Source organism: Ambystoma mexicanum, chromosome 1q (genome assembly GCF_040938575.1).
Source record: "Ambystoma mexicanum isolate Mex_15411 chromosome 1q, UKY_AmexF1_1, whole genome shotgun sequence".
Classification (NCBI taxonomy): domain Eukaryota; kingdom Metazoa; phylum Chordata; class Amphibia; order Caudata; family Ambystomatidae; genus Ambystoma; species Ambystoma mexicanum.
This window is the reverse complement of record NC_090922.1, coordinates 900,902,106-900,927,249: the sequence shown is the minus strand read 5'-3', so window position 1 is coordinate 900,927,249 and position 25,144 is coordinate 900,902,106.

Here is a 25,144-nt window from a genome sequence, read left to right as displayed (position 1 = left end):
GGTTCAAGGAAGGAAGTTGCTCAGAGCCAATCAGCTTCTTCCAAGCACTAAACTGCTCCTTCTGGTTCTGCAGAGTATTCGGCATTACTCGGCTTCTCTTCCTTGTCTCAGTCTTTATCATTCTGTTTGTTACATAATTTTGAGGGATACTTTTGGAAAGGCTTTACGGGCTGTTGAAGGGGATGATCACAGCATGACATGAAGGCATGAGGAATGGAAGGGGTATCCCTAAAAGGTAAAGGGGGACACCATGTCTCATCTGATGATGCTGGGCCTTCCCCCTCTAAGTGTCGCCTGCCCTCATGTGAGGTAGCGGCTGTTGTCCCCTGGCCACATGAGAAGAGTCTACCTCCGGGAAAGGAGTGATAACATCATCAGATTCATCAAAAGATGCAACAGATTTTTTGATGTATGTGTGTGTGGGCCTATGTGTGGAGGTGGAGGTTTCTAGTGTCTCCTGTGTTCTCATAGACATTTTTTACTCCAAGTATTTTCTTTTTAAATTATTAAGATGTCTCCTGTGTGAAAATATTTGACTACATTTCATAGCAGCATAAAACAAGGATATCTTAGAGAAGATGCAAAGAAATGTGTATCACCAATAAAGAACTGATTACACCATCTAGAATGACATGTTAAATGCATTTAGAATTAGAATGCTAATCTATAATTGATTCTGTGTAATACTGATGGTAAAATGGAAAGTCTGTTCATAAACGTAATGCAAATCATCACTCGTGTGGGTTTGCAGTAGGAATTGTGTGCATGTTAGTGGAACATGTTTATAACAATCTTTGGCCTCAGAAAACAGTTTACAGCATCAGCCTATTTTGACAAGCCTTATACACCAAACATTGAGGACACTGGGCCCTTCATTTACATAAATAAATCTCCCACCATGCAGTACAGATCTGACATAAGAGCATCACTTCCCACAAAGGGAATAGGGAATACTCAGCTGAAAGAGCAGGAACCTCAGACATAATGGGCTAATTCACAGAAGTGTTTTATAATTGCAAAACCCCATTGGAAAAAGCTCTGTGAATAATGGCCACTGTGTTGAGTGCTGCATCAATACACGTGAATACTGGTGGGTGGCAGGGTTATCTAGTCTTGGCATACACGTGTATAATCGAATTTGGATAAAGTGATATTTCAAAAATAAAGTCAGATGGAAGTGTCCACTTGCAATGTAAAAATGTCACCTCATACAAAGCGAAGCTTCAGAAATGCATTCCAAAAAAAGTCCACTCAGTAATGCAGAACAGCAAAGTCATATACTCTTTCCCGGGCTACAAAATGGAATGTGTCTTGTACAAAGGTAAATCACTCAAACACCCACCCCACATCGAACGTCTTTGAACGCTTCAGGGAATACCTACATCTAAATGCAGGCACACGCCTGAAAAATTGGGGACTTTTCTGTAGTATAATATTCAATCAGGACAAATTTCACAAAACCACAATGCAAACCCCACACGTATTCCCTGCGTTCACAAAGCTCAGCCTCCAAGAGCCAAATCGTAATCACTCAGACACCTGAATTAAATAAAACAGGCATCATCATTATTATTATGAACATATCATTTGTTTTCCTGTTCTGCAGCTGAAGAGCAGGGGCGTAGGAGACACATAAAATCTGGCGGAGACAGGGGACACCTTGAGGACGTTGCTACAGGCACAAACCACAGAGTAAAATCTGCCCATTTATTTGTAGTGAGTGATAAGTATGCACATGTGTAAAAAAAAACCAATATTTTTTGTGGCGTTCGGTTGCATGACAAATTCTGTTGCTCTTGTTTGTATGTCATCTAGATCCATTATATCTTTGTGTATATTGCACACACAAATATGATTGAGTCTTTTCTGAGTCATAGTTGTACGCAGCCACGTTTTCAGTCATTGCAAAGCACTAAGCTCCTCTCAGCCTCACACTAAGACACTGGAGAAGTTAGGAGGATCTGCAGTAGCTTCTCCACCTGTGCAAATAATGCTCTTTCTGTGGGAGGCATCCTTTGATGTCTACCAATTCTGAGATGGACGAATACTGTGGGATGTTTTTACCCATGCATACAAGCCCTACCATAAAACTGTGCAGTACTGGCATGGAAAACATCATGATGGCCAGAACTCCCTAGAGAGTGCACAGGGAAAACATGAAGAATAGGCTGCCACCCATTTTTGCCTATGTTGTGAGCACAGGAGGGCACTGCCTAAAACCACCATTGGGCTACACACAATGTAGCCTGAAACCATTGGGAATGGCAATGCTGATTGCCAAAAAAGCAACTCAGAACTGTGGGGAATTAATTTTCTTAATCCCAAAAATGGTTGCATTACCAGTACTCACCACTATCAGAAAGCCGGCGTTTTAAAACCACCAGACTTTTGTGTAAAACTGAAAAAATGAAACAAAACCAGACCAAGGAAAGACTTGCTAAGAGGTGGATACAATGTAAAACTATATTCTGAAATGACTTGAAGGAAGTAATTATTTATTGTATATGTAAAAATTGTAAGTGATTTAAACTGGGAACAAAAAGTGACATTTAGCTGAAACCTGGCTTAATGAAACTGAATTCTGCCTGACAACTACCCCTGACAGGAGTTGAAACTGGATGCTCAGCGACTCTGCCCGTGGCCAAAAGGAGTTAACACCTCTCTGATTAGATTAGGGGTGGAGCAGCTGGGGACTACAGGGAGTTGAACAAAGGCCTGTCCTGGACTCAGGCAAATGTTATATTGGGGGCGTCGTAAAATGGCTTCCTCTTGGGAGAAACTGAGGGGCAGCTGTGCCTCTGTGAACAAGCTGGCTTGGGGGAAGTGGATAAACCAGTTATTCCACCCTCTGATGTGGGAAGCCACACCCCTTTTTGACCAGAGCATAATTTTAAAAAGATAGATAACTCATAGTGCGGACTTGTTAGAATTATATAAGTAATATCATTATTTTTGTGATTTTTCTGTGAACATTTTAAGAGGCGTCAGGACCCTGTGGTGTATTCTGGGGGGTTGCTAGCAGAAAATAGGGTCTCACTCCAAATGTATGCATGTTAAAAATCTGACACTTTATCATCTGTAACCCATATCCCTGGTGCACATTTGTGTAAAATCTGGAAAGGTTTAGAGGTCGTTATCTGGATGAAAAGGGGAGGATTCTGTCATCAGTGGACACGACATCGTACAAAGACAGGGATCGGATGGTTTGGTGCTACTGAAAATATGTTAACTGGACCTATAATATTAGAAAAATGTTACATAGATAAATATGTATTTGGGTCAGAAATAGATTTGTGTGCAATCTGACAAGGGGAGGTTCCTCTGACCATAAAACCTACAGCATCACTGTGACTCACATTTCCTTCCCCCAATCAAGGGAGAGAGGAGGAATTGGCCAATGATAAGTGAGAGGGGCAGGTTTAGTTATGACCAACACACACACCCACTTTCCACAACACATAAAAAGAGACTGCTGAGACAGGTAGGGACATTCAATTCCATTTGCTGCGGAGCATGCTGACCGACGACTTCACATCCAGAGATCCAGACTTCAAATCCATCAATCTCCAGAACCTGTAGCAGAAATGAACTCCAGAATTTGTAGCAGAGAGGCCTGAATCCACCAGCTGAATCATCTTCAGCAGGCCTCAAAACTAACCAAACTATTCAACAGCCGGGCGAGCTGTTTGAAGTTTTGCAGAGAATTTTTGCAAGAACCTGTAGCAGTACCCAGAAAGCAGTGTTACATCCAGAATCCAGAGAGGCTAGAGCAGCAGAGCAGAGCTGACCCAGATCGCTGTGAGCAGAACCGGTGCCTGATTGACCCGCCGAGCAGACAGAACCACAGCCAGACGTGTTGACCAGATCCGTGACGAGGCCTAGTTCAAATTTATATTGTGAGTACCTAGCAGAACTGTGCAGAACCAATCTCTTAGTTAAAATAATCTAATTCAAACTATTTTAACCTAAGTAGAACTGCCTCCTAGAAATCGTGTCATCTGTCATTTGTAAAGCTGCACAACTGTCACCTGTCAGTTCTGAAGCTGCAAGCTGTCACCTGTCATTTTGAGTTTTACTTTAAATCCGAAAAACTACCTTTATTTAATCGTCCATATCTCTGGAACCGTTGGGGCTAGGAACAGGATTTAACTTTCCCCTGAAAGCTTAGAATCTAAGCTTTCCAACAAGCATAGAACCGACTTCCTACTCCTTATATATTTTCCGCAATCACGATTTACGCACTCACGCAATTTACCGCGATTTGCGATTTTGGCTCAATTTCTCCACTTGTCAAAATAGCAGCTCCATTCTTTCTTGTGTTAAAATCCGTTTGCAACTTGGTAATAACTCATAGAGCATTGCTAAAGTGAGCCTGAACTAATACCAACACGCATCTCCCACTCACCCTGAATCTCTAGAGGGAATTAAAATCAGTTGGCACATTTTCCCATCCATTGCCATCACATTTAAAAAGCATTTTGGGCCTGTGTTTCAAACTACTACCTGTTTCCTCTAACCTGGCTGGGGGGGAACTGAATTTCGTATTGTATTTGATTGGATTCCTGAGACTTGTGTGCTCCTCTTTCCATCTCCTTCCATTTCTTACATTGCATAGGGGAGGGGGGTGAATTGCCATAGAAAAAATGATTATCCTATCTTTTGCTAAAGTCATATCAAGTATTTCTGTACTGCATTTTGTTCCTCATTGCTTTTCCCTTGAAACCATGAAAGTATTTTTGCTACTTTATCCATCCTATACTAACTCCTCATTGATTGTAAATAAGTGTGCTAGTGCCAGATTACCCATTGTTGATCAACATCATATGTCTCAGTGTACTATCAGATATTAATATATTATAAAAGTGTGATAGATATATATTGTTGAATTGTCCAAATAAACTCTTTTAATTTGCAAAACAAACCTACTTCTTGCTCAGTGAGGTCCGGGGGATTCTAAGAGGGGGGTGTTATACAAGTGTTGTCATCCAGAGTACTGAACTGAACATAAAAATACATCAATAAGGGTTTTCCTCAGCATCCCAGACTTGGCATTGACTTAGCTGTAGTGTTGATTGAATATCGCTTACAAAAGTGGGGGCTCGGAGCCGGGATATTCTGGGTTAGATTTACCACTTGTGCAGATTAATACAGTGTGCCAACTGACCAGATACACATATCCGGTTAGATCACCACGCTGTTTTACACTGTGAAAGCATCCCTCAAAGGAACACTCTAAGGAAGCAGTCTGTTTTGCAAAATAAAATACAAACTTCTGTAAGTCAGGAAGGAACTCAAATTCCAGAATGACGACCTTGGTAGATATGAAAATAGCCAGAGAGCACTTCTTACATAAGCTATTTGTGAGAGGTGAGTGGACTCATCAGGACCAAACGGTCTGGTTGCAGGCAATCGCGCAACAGGTCACTGAAACAGGGTCAGATACATGGAGAGATCAGGGTCCCCTTCATGTGGCTCTGAGTGAACTATATACGGCCCCTAAAGCCAAAGATGAACATAATAAGATTGCCAGGATAGCGGCATATTTGTATCTATATATGGGAGCCATGCAGGACAAATGTGCTGAAGGCCAAGATCTGGCAAATAGGCAACAGATGGCGTTAGAGAAGGCCCAAACTGATCTGGACTCTTCTGAGCAGAGGCTGCTCAGGAGCCAGGAGTCAGAAAAGGACAGCAGACAGTACATCACTAAAATAAAGGAGGATATGGATGTGCTGCAACAGGAAAAGGCGGACCAGCATACCAGATTTCTGGCCTTGCAGAAGGAGTACCAAGAAGGTTTGTACTCCCTACTGCAGAGCTAGAAAAAGCTGGAGCAACAATTAGATTTCAATAGGGCATGTGCCGAGCAGATAGTCACCCTGCAAAGCCACCTAGATACGGAGAAGGCAGAGAGCAATAAACTGATTTTGAAAGACCTGGATACCCAGGCAGAGTTTGACCAGGGGCGCCAGAAAGCTGGTGCCTTCCAAAGGCAAAGGGACGACCTGGCGGCACAGATGCAGGCTCTTAGTCAGGAAAGGGATACCTTAGGCCAGGAAGTCTGCCACTTAAAAAGGAAAATGGAAGAAAATCACCTGGCCCTCCAGGGACTGGGTGAACTCCAAAAAGAATACCAGAACTTGTTAGAGCACACCAGGTGGGTGGAGGATGCTCTGGCAAGAAAGGAGCAGGCCAATAGGGACACAGCTCAGGAGGTAACCCTCCTGCAGCAGAGACTGGCCCAGTACTCCAGGACCAATCAGGAGGCACAGAGAGAAAATGAGGCTCTCTGTCAGCACAATGATAGGCTCCAGCAACAGGTAGCGATGCAGGAGAGACTGATAGAGTCTAGTAAGGCCTTAACTGAGGAACTGAAAGCGCAGGCTCTTGCATTGCAACAGGAACAGGGGCGGATAGAGATGAGGTTCGCTGGGAAAGAGAAACTCCTGAGCATAACCTCAGGAGCCCTAGTACCAGAGGCCTTCATCTCTCCCAGTCCCTGGACTCTGCCACCCCCATGTCCCCTCGCGCACATGAGCCCAGGGCCAAGGGGATGGCAGATTACTATCCAGCTAGAAGTATGGGGCTCATAGGCCAGTACCTCCCAGGAATGGATGGGCGGGCATCCGGGTATGGGCACCCAAGCACAGTGCAATTTAGTGGGTAACCCCAGGAGAGTAGGCCCATTAAGGGCATCCTGAAAACCTCTGCCCAGTAAGGTCAGTGGGGGGGTACCCATCAAATCCTGGCAGCAAGGAGGGGTCTGAAGACTCCTCTGAGCATTACAGGACACAGGAGACCAGGTCCCCACATTCTGCCAGCCGTTGTCAGGCTCGCAGAATCCGGGAAAACCTGGAAGATCAGACGGGCACCTCTGGGAGCAGCGCTTCTGAGTCAGAGGATGAATAGACCAGGGTTACCCGAACCAAAAAGGCCAATAAGGCAAAAAGGGCCTTGCTTAAGGACCCATTGAAACAAATAAAGGCAATAAGGAGTGTCATCACGCCTTATCATAAGAACGCCAAGTATTCTGTTTGGGAACACTTGGAGCTCTATGAGCAAATGATGGAGACTTTACATTTGAAGTACAGCAGTAGCTGCATCCAGTAAGTCAAATGGACATTCTCCCCAGAATACTCCAGTTTCTTTGCGGGGCTGGAGGACCAAAATCATTTAAGATGGTCCACCTATAAGGCAGCCATCTTGAAACATTTTTCTGTTCACAGAAATCCTCAAGAGGCTCGCAAGGCAGCCTACAATTTGCAATGTGGGGAGGATCAGGCCCCACAAGAGTTTGTGCAAGAATGAAACCGTGCTTTTGCGCAGACCACCAGAAGGGTGCGCACGGATAGCAGAGAATTTATCAATACGTTTTTCCATGCCTTACCCAAATACATAATGACCCAGCTCGTGAGAGATTTTCATGAGAAAAGATCTTTAGACTGGGTCATTGAAGAGGCTACCCGGATCTATGAGGTGCCGAAGCCCATCAAAAATAAAAATAACGCGCCGAAAAACCCCAAAACCAATAGCACCCCTGCTGCTGCCAAGGTGGCAGAGGTAAAGGTTGCCCCCGTTTTAGATTTGGAGATGGGGGGCCTAAAAACCTGCCTGCACAAAATAATTCACAGCCCAGAAGGCCCTCAGGCCAGTCACAGACAGGGAGTCGAGGAGGTTGTCCCACAAATGGAGTCCCCCGCTCCCCTGACTATGCAAGTCCCCACTACAAGGGAAACCGACCAATCCTTGGTTATGTGTGGACTCCTCCAGCCCAAGTGGGGGGATCCAGCCAAGCACCTAACCCAGGGAACCTCCCTCCCAACTTCTCACAGGAGGGCAGAAATTCTCCAAATCCTGGGCAGAACTTTTTCCCTAGGTATCCACCCAATTTCCAACCCCAAAACCATAAATCCTTCTTTCCCCAATTCCCTGAGCCCAGACAACCTAATCCGGGAGAGGGGAGGCCAAGGGTAGAGGGGTACCAAAATCTTCCCAACCAGGGGTACTACCAGAGAAGGGATAGCTACCCTTCCCAGGATCAGCCCAGGGGAGAAAATAGAGCCCCGTATCAGCCTGAGCTGTTTTCACAACTTGAGCGCCAGGTCCAAAATATGGCACGAGATCTGGGTCACATACTGAGGGCTCAACAGAACCCTCAGATGAGCATGCCACGGCAGAATGCCTCAAACTCTGGACCTGGTGCTCCAAAACAATGACGGGGGCAGCACCCCGATAACCCACCGGTTCCCAGGGAGGAGGCACAAGGGGAAGAGGGGTGTAAAGCCTTGGAGGAAGCTTCCTTCCCAACTTGTAAACAGCCCCTGGAAAACCAGGAACCGGAAACAAAATCTCCTGCCCCTGGAAGCCTGCCTCCCAAGGAGCAGATGGGGGTAGGAGAAACAAAGTACCCAAACAGGCCCAGTTTGTGGAGGAGGTACAGATCTTACAATTTGAGGGAGAGGGATCCTCAGAAGATCCTGGGAAAAGGATCTTCTCCTTCAGAGATGGGGGAACTCCTCCCAAGGAAAAATGGGTCCCAAGGGATTCCAATCCAGACTGGGGAGATGTGGAGACTGAGCTACCGCCGCCCATCATCTCATCCCAGAACCGACAATACCAAAATCCCAAGGGTCAAACCCATCCTGATGACTGCCTCCAAAAAGGGCGGGCGGCCCAGAACCCGAAACCATTTCCAGTTGCCAACTTTTTCTTTCAGATTCCCCAGGCTCTCCACTGAATTCTGCCCAAATCTCTTCGCTAGCAATGTCCAAAACCAGAAAGTTAGCCCACCAGTTGTCCAAAAATGTGCATTATCTGTGCCCCCTTGAGGAGAAGGAGGGAAGATACTAAGATACTATGCCCCGGTACAAGTACAGGGGCAGGGTACAATTTTGGCACAGGTGGACACTGGATCCCAAGCTACCCTTCTGTCCAAAGGGCCTTTGAGGAACTAAATGCAGGAAGGGGGGAGAATTACCGAATTCCTCTCACCTCTCTTCCTGGACAACTGCAGAACTTTGACGGGAAGGAAATTCCCGTTGAGGGGACTGCAGACTTGGACATTAAAATTGGGCGACACAAGGTAAAACACCCGGTCATAGTAGTGACTCTAGAGGGCATCCCTTGTTACTAGGGAATGACCTCCTGAGAAGGTTGTCACCCCTAATAGATGGTGTAAACAAGGTCCTCTGGACCCAGACTAGCCGACCAATAAAATTAAAACAGAGTGTCAACCATGTTAGTTTAAATGGCACCTGCCACTTGGTTGAACAAAAATCTGACCAAGTAGAATTTCACTTCCAGAACAACCAAACTCCAGACGTGACAGTAATAGCAGTAGGACAACAGACTGGTGATGTGGGGTCCTCTCTATTTCTGAAAATCAACCTTCCTTCCAGTTTAAGGTGGTATTCCACACTGGAAGGAAACACCCTGAAATTCTTTACTAATCCACAATCAGAAACTCCCCCTCCGATATTCCAGAAAGATGTGAAATCAGCTCAGAGCCTGGCTGATATTCAGCAAATTGGAGAGCAGTTGTTCATCGCTGTTCAGTTAAATGATGGGAAGGACTCTGTGAGCTTCATCAGCGAAGCCATGTTCCGCCAACTCCCAAAAGATCCAGCCATTCCCACATTCAAACTGATAGACAAATGGGAAATGGACCTGGAAGCACCTAATTCCAAACATCTCCTGCCAAGCAGGTGTATGCTCAAAATCTCCATTGGCAACAAGAGCATAGTCCATAATTGTTGGGTCGTGCGAGACGTCACTGCCGCCTTTTACTTAGGCAGTGACATTCTCAATCGCTTTGCCATTAGTTTGGACCTAATAAACTTCAAAGCTTGGTCCCGATTAGCGGATAATCCCATGGGCTTTGATGATTCAGAAAAAGCATTTAGGTCAGCTCAATTGCTACATTATGCAGTTGAAATTCAGATCAAAGAGGAAGTCACCATCCCAGAAAGGACCCGACAATTCTCCCTGGAAGTGAAAGTTAAAAGAGGACAAAAATTGAAAAACCCTGATGCTTATATCCATCTAAATGCTTCTCTCCAACAGCAAGGGTTAGGGGTAAACCCAACACCATTAGTCAACATGGAACATGACACCATTCCAATAGAGGTGGATAACAGCGACTTAAAGAGTATTACTCTAGCCGCAGGCACCATTATTGGAATGGCGTTTGATGACCAACATTTGTCCATTGATTTTAGGAAATTAACTGTTAGGACCAATCCCCAAGGACTGTTTTGACAGTGACATTGAGGACAATACAACACCAGACAGGATTTTCACCCGGCAAATGGGGAACTTCCTGGTGTACACTTCTTGCCCTTATGGTAAGGAAGATGTGACTTGTGACTTCAAGAGGGATGCGGTGATTTTTCCAGGTCCATGAGGGCTGCCTTTCCCACCTGAAGCCTCCAGTCCAAATCAGCACTCTGACCAGGGACTTCTCCACCCACGTGGAGGAGGCCGCTGAGATAGCCAGACCAGAAGTCTTTCAGGCAGATGATGGAAGAGAGAGTCAACCTAGCTGATGCCTGTGTGACTCTGGAACAGAAGCAAAAGTTGAAACAAGTTTTCTTGGATTTCCAAGATCTCTTTGCGGTAGCCTCATATGACTGTGGTCGCACCGACATCCACACCACAACGATTCCCACGGATCCTGGAATGACTCCAGTGTTTGTGAAGCAATATCATTTGCCTCTCGCATCCATGGAGTCCCTTACTGAAATAATTAAGAACCTTGAGTCCCGGGGAATAATCCGTCCAGTCCACAGCACTTTCATTAATCCGGTGCTGGGAATATTGAAGCCAAACAGCCAGTGGAGACTCTGCGCCGACCTTAGGGAGCTCAACAAACGGGTCCATACTTCCCGATGGCCTCTGCCCTACATTAACCAAGGGCTGGCCCAGATTCAGGGGTCACAGGTATTCACAGCAATAGACCTGACCAATTGATACTGGACCGTGTCTGTCAGTAGGGAGGACCAATACAAACTGGCTTTTACCTTTGGGGGCCAGCAGTACACATGGACCCGGACTCCCTTCGGATACCTCAACTCCGGCAATGAATTCAACATTTTCCTACATAAGGCCATGCCCGACCTGGGTGCGAGAGGTGACCTGGCTTATGTAGATGGCTTATGTAGATGATGTCCTCATCAAAAGTTCATCTGTGGAGGAACACATAGCGGAGATCCGTTATGTTCTGACACAGTTGAGGGCCGCCGGAGCAAAACTTTCCTTTCAGAAAGCACAGTGGTGGGGCATGAGATTACTCCTCAGGGTCTCTATCCCCAAGAAAAGAAAGTGGAAGCACTCCAGAAACTGAAAGACCCCACAACTCTGCGGGAACTAAGGAGCCTCCTTGGACTGACTAATTACAGCAGAAAGTTCATTGAAGGCTACGCAGAGATCACTAGACCCCTGATTCATCTCTTGAAGGGTGGGTCAAGTGGGAATGGGGTCCAGAACAATCCGAGGTGGTAAGACAACTCAAAAGAAGCCTCTCACAAGCGCCTTGCCTAGCTTACCCTGTCAGCAACAAGGAGTTCCTCCTGGAGATGGGGTTCTCTAATACATGCTTGACGGCAGTTTTATACCAAAAGCATGACAAGGTCAATAAAGTAATCTCCTATGTGAGCAAAACTTTATCCTCTGTGGAGGAAAAATTCAACGATTGTGAGATGGCATTCCTGGCAACGGTGTGGGCATTGAAGAATTACCGCCCGTTTATCCAGGGGGAACACATCATAGTCGAGACTCCACACCAGCCTCTGCAATATCTCCAAAGTGACAGAATCCGGGCCGGAAATGTGAGTAATTCCTGAATTACTTGCTGGATTCTGTCAATGCAAGGCTTTCCTGTGGAGGTCAGATATGGCCAAAACAAGAAGAGTCCCCTCGCGCAAGGTCTGGCTGACTTGCATGATTGTGCCAGAGAAAACTGTCTCGAGGACGAAAGTCTAAAAATCAAGGACCACATGGAGGCATACCTTAATTCCCCACACAAAGTCTTTGAAGAAGACAAGTGTGAGGGAATGCCCACTGTCTATGTGGATGGATGCTCGTACCATGTTGACAACAACGGGGAGAAAGAATTGGTGGCCGGCGTAGGGAATGCCTGGGTGAAGGAGTTTCCAGAACCCTCCGCTGGATACAAAATTGGTCCACGAAGTAGTCAGGTGGCAGAGTTGATGGCTGTGCATCAGGCCATCCTCACTGCTGTCCAACATCAACTCCACGAACTGGTCATAATCACTGATTCGGATTATGTACGGAACGGGTTCGTGGAGCACCTGGTTAATTGGAAAACCAGAGGCATGTTATGTGCTAATAACAAACCCCTGAAACATGGGAAGCTAATCCGTAATATTGATGATCTGGTCACATCGAATGGGATGACCATCTACTGGAAAAAGAGCAAGGGTCATTCCAAAGTAGAGGGACCAGACAAAACTGGAAATGACTTAGCTGATCAGCTGGCCAAAACCGGGGCCATCTAAGGGGATCTAATAGAAATAGAGTCCCTGTTGGGGGAAATCCAGGTCACTGTCATCACTAGGTCCCAGACCAATGCTCACAATGATCTTTCAACTGCACAATTGAATAAGGAGACCCCTGATGCTGATTTGATTACAGCTCAGAAGGGGGATCCAATAATTGGTAAGTTTTACCAACACATTGAGGACCCTGAGAACTTTCCCCTGACGGATACCGATTACATTGGGAAAGAGGACCTTAGAGTGTTGATGAAATGTCCAAAAATGTTCCGAATCCAAGACGGTTTGCTGGTAAGGAAATCCAAAGCTGGCCACGATCAGTGGGTGGTTCCTACCTCATTCCGAAGCCTGATGTTAAGTCACACCCATGATGCGGCCACCGCCGGTCATAGGGGGTTTCACACAACACTGGAAATCTTAAGAGAGGTTGCATACTGGCCACACATGGGGCAAGACCTCGACCAATACTTGAAGGGGTGTCTTGTGTGTGCACAATTTCAGCCATCATCCCTCACACACTGTGCGCCTCTCCAAAAAAGGGAAATGACACTGCCATGGTCAGATTTGCAAATCGACTTTGTAGGCCCTGTGATTCGCTCGTCTAGAGGAAACAAGTACATGTTGACCGTTACATGCTTGTTTACCAATTGGGTAGAATGTCTCCCAGCCCAAAATTGCAAGGCAGAAACAGCAGCTGCCCTGATAATTAACCACATCTTTTCCCGTTTTGGTCTACCTCAAAGGATTGAGTCAGACAGAGGTAGCCACTTCACCAGTGAAGTAATGACAAAGATGTGGGAGATACTGGGGGTTAAAAGGAAGCTACACATTGCTTACAGGCCAGCTTCTTCTGGAGCAGTAGAGAGATATAACCAAACCATTGTGAGCATCTTAAAAAAGTTTGTGGCTGATTCTGGGCCAAGTTGGGATATCTGATTACCTCTGGTCCTAATGGCCATCAGATCTACCCCTTCATCTGCAACCAAAATGTCACCATTTGAGTTGATGACGGGACGCAAGATGGTGCTTCCCCAGCATTTGCTCTATAGGACCCAAGAGCAGACACTGATAAATGCCACCACAACTCATGAGTATGTGGAGAATTTAAGGAAACACCTTCAACATGCTTTTGCCTATGCTCAGCAGAATCTAGAAAGATCAGCCGAGAGCATGAAGACCCACTATGATTTAAAAACTACCCGGACGGAATATAAGGTGAGTGATCGGGTCTATCTATGCAATTTCCAAAGGAACCAAGCCAAACAGCGAAAATTCTTGCCTACATGGAAGGGACCTTTTGAAATTATAGACAAGATCTCCCCTGTTGCCTATAAGATCTGCATCTCCAAAGGCAGTCTGGCGGAAGGGGAAGACAAGTGGGTACATATAAATCAGCTAAAGTGTTGCCATCCCAGGCACACTCTGCAACAACTGGAGGAATCCACTGGAATCCCAGAGGGGGCCGCTCCAGAGTAATTCAGTTCCAACCCTATAATATTTCACATATAGCATATACAATTCTGTGATCCTTGTATATATATATATGTTCTTGTCTCCTAATTTAAAAAAGGAAATGTATATGTTCATATCTTCTGATTCATAAAATGTATATGTTCGCCACACCATTAATAGTGGTGAAGAAATGTCTACGAATAGGTATTGCCGCTTTGCTTTATCATCCTAGGAGAGATGAAACCATGGAGACTGACCAAGGAGGACGACCGGGGACAGGGAGCAGAGAACCGAGGGGCCTGTGGTACCGCCCAGTCCTCCCATCAGGAACAGCAAGGAGAACTGATTGATCGACTGGAGGGAGGAAAAGATGCTGAACTGTGCCATCCATGGAATTGGAAGAAGAGGAGGCGAACATCCCAGATCTTGCGAGTTCCATCAGCGAAAGAACAGAATGGCCATCGCAAGAGCGGGGGCTTGTGGGATTTTTTTACCCATGCATACAATCCCTACCATAAAAATGAACAGCACTGGCATGGAAAACATCATGATGGCCAGAACTCCCCAGAGAGTGCACAGGGAAAACATGAAGAATAGGCTGCCACCCATTTTTGCCTATGTTGTGAGCACAGGAGGGCACTGCCTAAAACCACCATTGGGCTACACACACAGTAGCCTGAAACCATTGGGAATGTCAATTCTGATTGCCAAAAAAGCAACTCAGAACTGTGGGGAATTCATTTTCTTAATCCCAAAAATGGTTGCATTACCAGTACTCACCACTATCAGAAAGCCGGGGTTTTAAAACCACCAGACTTTTGTGTAAAACTGAACAAATGAAACAAAACCAGACCAAGGAAAGACTTGCTAAGAGGTGGATACAATGTAAAACTATATTCTGAAATGACTTGAAGGAAGTAATTATTTAATGTATATGTAAAAATTGTAAGTGATTTAAACTGGGAACAAAAAGTGACATTTAGCTGAAACCTGGCTTAATGAAACTGAATTCTGCCTGACAACTACCCCCGACAGGAGTTGAAACTGGATGCTCAGCCACTCTGCCCCTGGCCAAAAGGAGTTAACACCTCTCTAATTAGATTAGGGGTGGAGCAGCTGGGGACTACAGGGAGTTGAACAAAGGCCTGTCCTAGACTCAGGCAAATGTTATATTGGGGGCGTCGTAAAATAGCTTCCTCTTGGGAGAAACTGGGGGGCAGCTGTGCCTCTGTGAACAAGCTGACTTGGGGGAAGTGGATAAACCAGTTATTCCACCCTGTGATTTGGGAAGCCACACCCCTTTTTGACCAGAGCATAATTTTAAAAAGATAGATAACTCATAGTGCGGACTTGTCAGAATTATATAAGTAATATCATTATTTTTGTAATTTTTTTGTGAATGTTTTAAGAGGCGATAGGACCCTGTGGTGTATTCTGGGGGGTTGCTAGCGGAAAATAGGGTCTCACTCCAAATGTATGCATGTTAAAAATCTGACACTTTATCATCTGTAACCCATATCCCTGGTGCAGAATTGTGTAAAATCTGGAAAGGTTTAGAGGTTGTTATCTGGATGAAAAGGGGAGGATTCTGTCATCAGTGGACACGACATCGTACAAAGACAGGGATCGGATGGTTTGATGCTACAGAAAATAAGTTACCTGGACCTATAATATTAGAAAAATGTTACATAGATAAATATGCATTTGGGTCAGAAATAGATTTGTGTGCAATCTGACATGGGGAGGTTCCTCTGACCATAAAACCTACAGCATCACTCTGACTCACATTTCCTTCCCCCAATCAAGGGAGAGAGGAGGAATTGGCCAATGATAAGTGAGAGGGGCAGGTTTAGTTATGACCAACGCACACACCCACTTTCCAAAACACATAAAAAGAGACTGCTGGGACAGGTAGGGACATTCAATTCCATTTGCTGCGGAGCATGCTGACCGACGACTTCACATCCAGAGATCCAGACTTCAAATCCATCAATCTCCAGAACCTGTAGCAGAAATGAACTCCAGAATTTGTAGCAGAGAGGCCTGAATCCACCAGCTGAATCCTCTTCAGCAGGCCTCAAAACTAACCAAACTATTCAACTGCCGGGCGAGCTGTTTGAAGTTTTGCAGAGAATTTTTGCAAGAACCTGTAGCAGTACCCAGAAAGCAGTGTTACATCCAGAATCCAGAGAGGCTAGAGCAGCAGAGCAGAGCTGACCCAGATCGCTGTGAGCAGAACCGGTGCCTGATTGACCTGCCGAGCAGACAGAACCGCAGCCAGACGTGTTGACTAGATCCGTGACAAGGCCTAGTTCAAATTTATATTGTGAGTACCTAGCAGAACTGTGCAGAACCAATCTCTTAGTTAAAATAATCTAATTCAAACTATTTTAACCTAAGTAGAACTGTCTCCTAGAAATCGTGCCATCTGTCATTTGTAAAGCTGCACAACTGTCACCTGTCAATTCTGAAGCTGCAAGCTGTCACCTGTCATTTTGAGTTTTACTTTAAATCCGAAAAACTACCTTTATTTAATCGTCCATATCTCTGGAACCGTTTGGGCTAGGAACGAGATTTAACTTTCCTCTGAAATCTTTCCAACAAGCCTAGAACCGACTTCCTACTCCTTATACTTTTTCCGCAATCACGATTTACGCACTCGCGAAATTTACCGCGATTTGCGATTTTGGCTCAATTTCTCCACTTGTCAAAATAGCAGCTCCATTCTTTCTTTTGTTAAAATCCGTTTGCAACTTGGTAATAACTCATATAGCATTGCTAAAGTGATCCTGAACTAATACCAACACGCATCTCCCACTCACCCTGAATCTCTAAAGGGAATTAAAAGCAGTTGGCACATTTTCCCATCCATTGCCATCACATTTAAAAAGCATTTTGGGCCTGTGTTTCAAACTACTACCTGTTTCCTCTAAGCTGGCTGGGGGGGAACTGAATTTCGTATTGTATTTGATTGCATTCCTGAGACTTGTGTGCTCCTCTTTCCATCTCCTTCCATTTCTTACATTGCATAGGGGAGGGGGGTGAATTGCCAGAGAAAAAGTGATTATCTTATCTTTTGCTAAAATCATATCAAGTATTTCTGTACTGCATTTTGTTCCTCATTGCTTTTCCCTTGAAACCATAAAAAGATTTTTGCTACTTTATCCATCCTATACTAACTCCTCATTACCCATTGTTGATCAACATCATATGTCTCAGTGTACTATCAGATATTAATATATTATAAAAGTGTGATAGATATATATTGTTGAATTGTCCAAATAAACCCTTTTAATTTGCAAAACAAACCTACTTCTTGGCTCAGTGGGGTCAGGGGGATTCTAAGAGGGGGGTGTTATACAAGGGTTGTCATCCAGAGTACTGAACTGAACATAAAAATACATCAATAAGGGTTTTCTTCAGCATCCCAGACTAGGCATTGACTTAGCTGTAGTGTTGATTGAATATCGAGTACAATACTTATGGACGGTTGATAATGTTATTAATTGTGCGGAGAGGAGGAAATATTCAATAACAATATTTTCAGCACTTCTGCCTGTTGGAAGCAGCTGTGCCACGTGAGATGGTATAATGTCTACTACAGTACTGCAGGACATTATTTGACATATTCTACTCAATTGACTTTAATACACAGGTGTTGGAAAACAATCAAGAGTGTTCAATTTGGTCTGTACCTCCTCTAGTATGCTGCAAAGGCCTTCACGTACTGCTGAACTAATGCCATGCATAACCAGCAAGATAACACACCTTCTAGCAGACCGAGTTTCTGAGCAATGCTTCGCTTAGCAGGGAATTAGGAGTATGTCCCATTATTTCATTAGTTTAACATACAGACCCAGAGCACGACCCTGGATTAGAAACTCGGCAGCTGCCAGTCCAAAATCACCCCCGATTAATTCCATAGGAGTGCTCTGGTGTAATCCCAACAAAGGTCTCCAGCACTTTCCCTCAATTTGTTTAGTGTCAAAAAGGCCTCTTAAGGCCCACACTGCAGACCCACATAGTATTGTATGCATTAGTTTAGAATTGTATATGCTATTATGGCTGGCCTTAAATTATAGCCACTTTATGTAATATAATAGAGCTGTCTGGCTCGCATGTTCTGGATAGATTTGTAAAAGGAATACTGCCCAATGCAATTTTTACATAGTGCTCAGTGCCACCTCGTAGCCACTTCATGGCACCGTAGAGGCATTTCTCAGAAGAGCATCAATATATTAAAAGCAGAAAAAGCAGCTTTATACTTAACATGAGAGCTGGTAAGCATTTGATCGGACAGAAAAACATTTTCCAAATGCTCTTTTCATGGCTCTATAGAAAACCTTTCAGACTGGCTGCTATTGTATTAGACAGCATAGCATTGGATGCTGTGTGTTTAATGGAACTGTGCATCACTTGCCAGGAAGGCAACTAAACTATCAATGGGGCAGTATCGCCAACTCTGTCAACACGACTGGTAACAGTTTTAATAAGACGGTGTGGCTCTCAGCACATCCAGGATGCTGTTTTTTCAACGCTGTAACACTTACCTTGTGTCTCAGAAGTGAGTTTTTGACTGAAGTGCAAAGACTCTGAACTTCCTTTTCAACAGGAGTGATTCATACATGCCACACCACACCTTCCCCTCATCACATAGACTAATTACAGAACTATTTAGTATTATGCAGCATAAGGCTGTAGTTTCATTTTTAGCCTTGCAGGGTTGCATTAAGAATGAGTGATATATGTTTCGCCCACTATGCTAGATAAAGAATCTGGGCTTATTTTCATTTTTGTGTGATCTTCAAGGCATATGCTTTTTAGCAGAGAACATAAGGAGTAATGATGTATGGTTTTTAAACCTGTACCTCCTGCAGATGTCCCATTCCTGTAACCCACACAGTGTACCACTGAGATGCACTAATTAAGGGAACAACACAAATTAACCTCCAATTATAGTACACTACCATCAGGGCTGAACATTTCAAGTTGCAAGCTATTAGCCAGGCATTAATAGTCACTCGCCCACTCAATTCTTCACATACACACAGCACTCCATTTCTTACTCACCAAGAGTCCATTATCACTAGTCAATGGCTACTGAAAATGTTGAGGACTGCTAACATATTTGTTGACTGAGTCATATACTTGTAAGAATAAGACCTTATCCAATGGTGTGATTTGTTTCTCATTTCGGCCAGAACAAAGAAACATTTGATAGTTTCCTGGTACCGACAAGAGCGGTGGTCTATCAAACATTTCCTCAAGCAGACTTCCTGACACCCATGCTGCATTCGAAAGCATTCACTTATTAGCTACACTCGCACCATGATTTCTTGCAAACGCAATTTGTTTGGCCAGGTGATGCCAGAACACACCACTCTGAAGATTATTCCACCAACGCTGATGCCAGGCAATTACATTAATTGCCAAGTGCTCACAGCTGAAGCCAGGTATTTCACTAATTCACATCATCTAGCAGGCATGCCAATGAAATATAAGCGGTCTTTGATATTGTCCTCATATGCTGAAGTTAGCAAATGATATTCCAGGTAGTGCCATCAAATGCCAGCTCCTCAGATAATATATATCAGGTATCATCATCAAATGATCAGCGTGTTCTCAGCATTTTCATTAAAGGGTAAATATTTGTCTTCTATGCCAACCATGGTCAGCAGATACCAAGGCGCTCAGACCACACACAGGGTGTTGTCAAATGCTAGGTGCTCTTATCCTATCCCAGAGAGGCAGTGCTACCTCACCACTCAAACCTAAAACACCACAGAAGCAAAGCTCTTCCTCATGCTTTGGGAGATGCTGTAAACAGGAGATAGAAGCAACATGTATTTATGTATTTATTTATTGTTTGCAATGTAAGGTGCTTATGCAATAAGACTATACTGTTTCAAAGAGCCCATAGGGCAGGGAGGGAGGGAGAGTGGCAAGTACATTACAACAATTACAACACAATATTAAGATCAGAGTGGGAAGAGGGAGGGGGACAAACTTTCTATGCCTTGTGAGTATTCAGAATGTGAGTATTCAGAACATGTGTCTATCACAAGAAAACTGAGTCAAGAAGACCAAACTTAGGCTTGCCTGAAGTGCTGGCCTGACAGGCTAGTGTGCACCGGTTTTGTGGGCCAATGCGAGGTAGGTTTGCGACTGTCGGGCCACTTCTGGTAGTTTTGATCATAATGCTGGCCCAATGGAATTTAAAATTCTTCATTCACCACACATTTTTCAGAAAAAAATACACCCACATTCCAGACACAAAGCAAGCACTAGTTTGTTGCAATAAATCACAATTTGTGTTTACGGGCCATATTTCTGGTACCTGGTCCTTTTTTTGCCACAGTCCTATCCACGGAGAGACAGGGAAATAAATCTGCTTTACACATGAAAATGCATGAGAAGCCATTGTAGTGCTGTTTGTACCCTTTGTACTCATTTGGTCAATACTTGTCTCTTTTAGCATACCAATAAAGTGCTTTGTAGACACATGTAACAGGCAATCCCAGCACAGAATATTTGGCTGAGTTAGATACGGTGCACCCACTGAATGCAGCTTTAACAATTCATGCATGATCCCACGGAAATATTGCAGTGGTAGGTAGCCACTGTCCTAACGGTCGGGTTCTGTTCTTGGAAAATGCTGCAGCCCTGCACAGTGTAATACTGAGGTGAAGAGAGAGGGGCCAGGCCCTCAGGAGGGGCTATGTCTTTGGTAGGTCCTTTTTTAGAATGGGCAGGCAGGGGATGTGTAGTGGTGGCCCAGAAGCCTGTCCCACTCCCTCCCCTCATCTTTTTGTCTGTTCAGTACTGCATGATGAAAGCCATGGAGGACACAGGATCCCACTCAGCCCTGACAGACACGGAGCGGACAACAACAAAAGCTGCATGATAACATTATTTGAAAATGTGATTTTCCAAGAAAAAAAGGAAAACATAGATTGGCCCCAGCTATTCTCACAGCACTGCACGGACCAGTCCTGTCCTCACCTGAAATCAATGTCAACTTGTCAAGCACAAAATCAATTGTAGTTTGGCAGCGCCCGCCACTGCGCCAGCCTGAGCACATGTTGCTTGCTGCCTGCTCCACTTGTCGCCTCCTCAACAAGTGGCAGACTCGGCACTGGTTGCCTCCACCCTTCCCCTCTGCCCGTTCCCCGGGCTGCGCTTGCACTTTCTGTAGTGCACTGCGCATCATGTGATGCGAGCACTGGGGAGGGAGCAGCAGTCACTCAGGAGCAGAGGGCACCTGTGGTTTACTTCCCGGCCCGGGCAGTGTCTAGCCCCTCAAATGCGCACGCAGAAAATAAATATACAGGTCCAGATTACATAAACTTTGCACCGGTGCAAGTGCAAAGTTGCATGGTATTGGCACTAGGGAAAAGTTTGCCCATGGCATTTTTTGCCCAGGTGCTTATACCTTGCCAAATTGCACTTGTCATGGTGCAATAGTTTTCTAATATGTCCCTGTGTTTTTAAAAAATAGGGCAAACATTGACCTTGTGCTAATATCGTACAATTTTTGCACTTGCAATGGTGTACAGTTTCTGGCATCTAGCCCCTGGCAGGCAGCGCAGCACTGGCACAGGCAAAGCCTTCCCAGTTGGAATGAAAAATAACCCCTTTCTTTCCCTCACCTCGCTTCTCATTGTGGGGGGGATGAATAACATTATATCCCCCCCACTTAAAATTATGGGGGGATATGTCCCCTGTGTACCCCCCCGTTAGTTTCCTACGCCCATGCTGAAGAGTCTATATCACAGTGCCCAGTATACAGCCCCAGTAGATGAGTAGGGAGTTGAAGAAATTCATTTAAGAACCACGCTGTATTGCAACTCTATTTTTTTATTTTTTTATTTTGTTGTTTAAAGCAAGGGCCTAGCTCAGAAGCAGTCAATGTACAAGGTTTGCAAAGCAAGTGTTTTATAGTAGCGCAATACTGTGAGTTGCGTTCTGTGCATCAATTGAGATTAGCCAATGGTCATTTGTTATGGAAGGTCAAGGAGGATGGGGAGGCATGAATTATTGTTATCTATGATTTGGAGGATATCACCCACACCTGGATTGTGGCTGCCTCATGCTACACTAGGGATGGAACCCCCGACTGAGGGTCATTTAGGAGGTGTAGTTGATTTGTTATCTGTGGGGGATAGCACATCTTTCTTAAGATCCATGGATCTGTTGAGTGCAAAAAGTGTGCTTCAAGTGTGGGTGTCACTGTGTAAAATACATTTTTAGCGCGTGCCAGTTTGGCAGAGGGGAGTAAGTTGGAGATGTCGGCAATTAAAGGGTCACTACTGTACGGTGGTCGGTATATGAGTTGAAAGATGATGGATTTCTTGTGAGATAAAGGGAACGGGCAGGTGTGTGATTCAAATGTGATTGTTCTTTGAGTGGGGATATTGGAGCATGGACAATCGCTCCTATGATTGATTGCCACTCTGCCTCTTGCCCTTCCTGGCCAGTCAGTGTCATGAGGTAGGAGGACATCAAAGACATGGATTGGGACTGGGGAAGGATGGGCTAAACCATGTTTTGCAGACGAGGCGGGCATCAAGGTTGTTGTACAAGATGAGGTTGGCAATCTCTGTGGCATGAACAACTGCTGAGTGAGCTGTGGGATGGGCAAAAGGGCACTATTAATGAGGTTCACTAGGGTAGATTGCAGGAGTGGCTCAGGGCACTTCGCCATTTGAACCCCAGCGACAGTGGGGAGAGGCTGTGTATGTAGGGAGGAGACAGATGGTGATATCTTTTGGCAAGTAGTCGCAGTAGAGACTACTGTATATGTGTAATGTAGGATAGCAGTTCTGGCCCTTGGTCCTATCTGGCCCAAACAGGCACAAAAAGATGAGGTGCTTGTCTTGGTCCGTTTTGCTGAGGACTCCAATGATGAGGATGCTTAAGGAGGACTGTTTAAATGGGTAGGCAGAGCAACTGAGTAGCAGGGCCTTGACGCATGACCAGCAGCCTCCTTAATGCAGTCTGCCAGAAATCCTTAAAAAGCTACCAGGAGGGTGCAAAAACTGGTGATAGGCAGAGCAACTGAATGTCAGGGACTGGTCACCAGCAGCATTTTCAATGTAGTCTGCCTGGCGTCATTAAAGAACTACCTTCAAGGTTCGAAAATTGGTGGTGGGTGGAGCAACTGAGTTGAAGGTCTGAACCACACTCTATATTGCTATAGCAATCATTTAAAAATGAAATTCATCAGTCACTTTTCTGAATTGAAATATACAGTTTTAAGTCACCAGAGGAGATGGTAAAATCATTATGTCAGTGTAAATGTAATAGACAAAGAACTGGATGTGATGCTACTTACTGCATTCAAGTATGCGTTTTACCAAAATGTATACTCATGATGCAGAGACTGTGAAGCACATACTTGCATTTCGCTAAGAAAATCTGCATCTCTACAAGTGGTGAAGAGCCTACCAAGAACCTTTATTTAACAACATGTACTGAATTTGTGTGTGCTAAAATACAAGGAAATTTACAGCAGAGGGTTGGTGTTCTGTTTCTGCAAATAATGTCAAATGTCCATATTCAGAAAAACTTGGATTGCAGTATCATTGAAGGATGCATATTAAAACATGAAGCAATACAAGCAAAGTAACTCACATTTAATTCCACCAGCTAACATGCTATGTGTATTATTTTTTTCAAATCTTGACAATAAGAGAAATGCCTGTGATGCAGGAATTGGTCGAAACACGTGTTGGCACTAGGGTATTTGTACTGCTTTTAGTGGCACAAGGGCATTTGTACTGTTTTGAGCACTTATGCATCTTTATGAAAAAAAAGAATAACCTATTCGATTAAGAGTAATTGCAACATTTACCGTGATTGATGGGAATATATATCAAATCAAACTGCTAGTTTAGAACCTTTCTATCAGTATTATCTTCAAACCAATGTGTATACACTCACTAAGGACATGTACATGTGATTTGGTGCAATAATTAACTGTTTCTTCAATCTGACCTGCATACTCTTCTTAATATCTGTAACTTTCGTTACATCTGGGATAACATTTTCCAAGTTATCAAAACTTCTAGACACTACCTAAAGCCAATCCTGCAAAAACTCTATGTGCAGGCTTATGGATGTTCTCTCTACCACTTGCCAAAACACATCGACATTGTCTTTTTCTGCAACACAAAATGGATGTATACAGTTAGTGTAGAAACTGATTCAATGCACATATATTCTTTCTGAAATAACAACCAGCCATTCCATAATATCCCTGCTACACTTTCGTTCTGACAAATCAAATTCTATTTTCCGCAAATGCACCTTTGCTTTCTCTTGCTTATACAATCATTGCTAATGGGGGGTTGAAGAGGTCATAGGTTCCAAGTTGAACCCATTTCTGAACACATGTCAGATGTTTTAAGGCTGCATGTACATAATAAAGCAGTCGGACAGAGGTTGGTCCTGTACCTATGTTGACAGACTGAAACACAGTGTCGAATGTGCAGAGATATGGTTTATGACATTTGATGTTATTGAGAATGGAATATTGTTTCCACTTAGGCACGTAACAGACATCATTTTCAACGGGTCGGACCACAGCCCTTTTAGCATGGCTCATGTGGACCCTGGTAAGGTGCTTTTGCATCTTCAATGCTGAATTTGTAACCAACAGCTCCTAGAAAGGGTCCCTCCAGTGGAGAACCAGTGCAGACATTTGCTGATGACCATTAATGAGGATGTGATCCTCTACCTTGCTTTGACCAAGTCATCTCCTTGATCAAAGCAGCTCTCACCTGATTGTGGATAGAACTGACAGAAATGAGTACGGATCACACATTTTATAGTACTGCAAATTAATTTCTACAGTTTAACATACAGGGACATAGTGAGCCTCATAGGGTGCCGTTACAAGACCTCCTTTTGGCTAAACCCTCTTTTCCTGCTAGGGGTGCTTCGGATACTGAGTAACATGAGGGTAAGGGCACCTGTCCTGCTCAACCCTGCTTACTGACATAACTTAGCAAGCTTATTCATGATAACCCAGGTTTTCCTCTCACCGGTTCCATGTAATAATGTCGCCACAAAAATCTCGCCATGCAAAAATTTAGCCAAAAAATTGCCGTTTTTTGTGGCGACATTATTGCATGGAACATGCGGGGGATACCCCTGGAACCCCCATTTTTTTGTTTTTG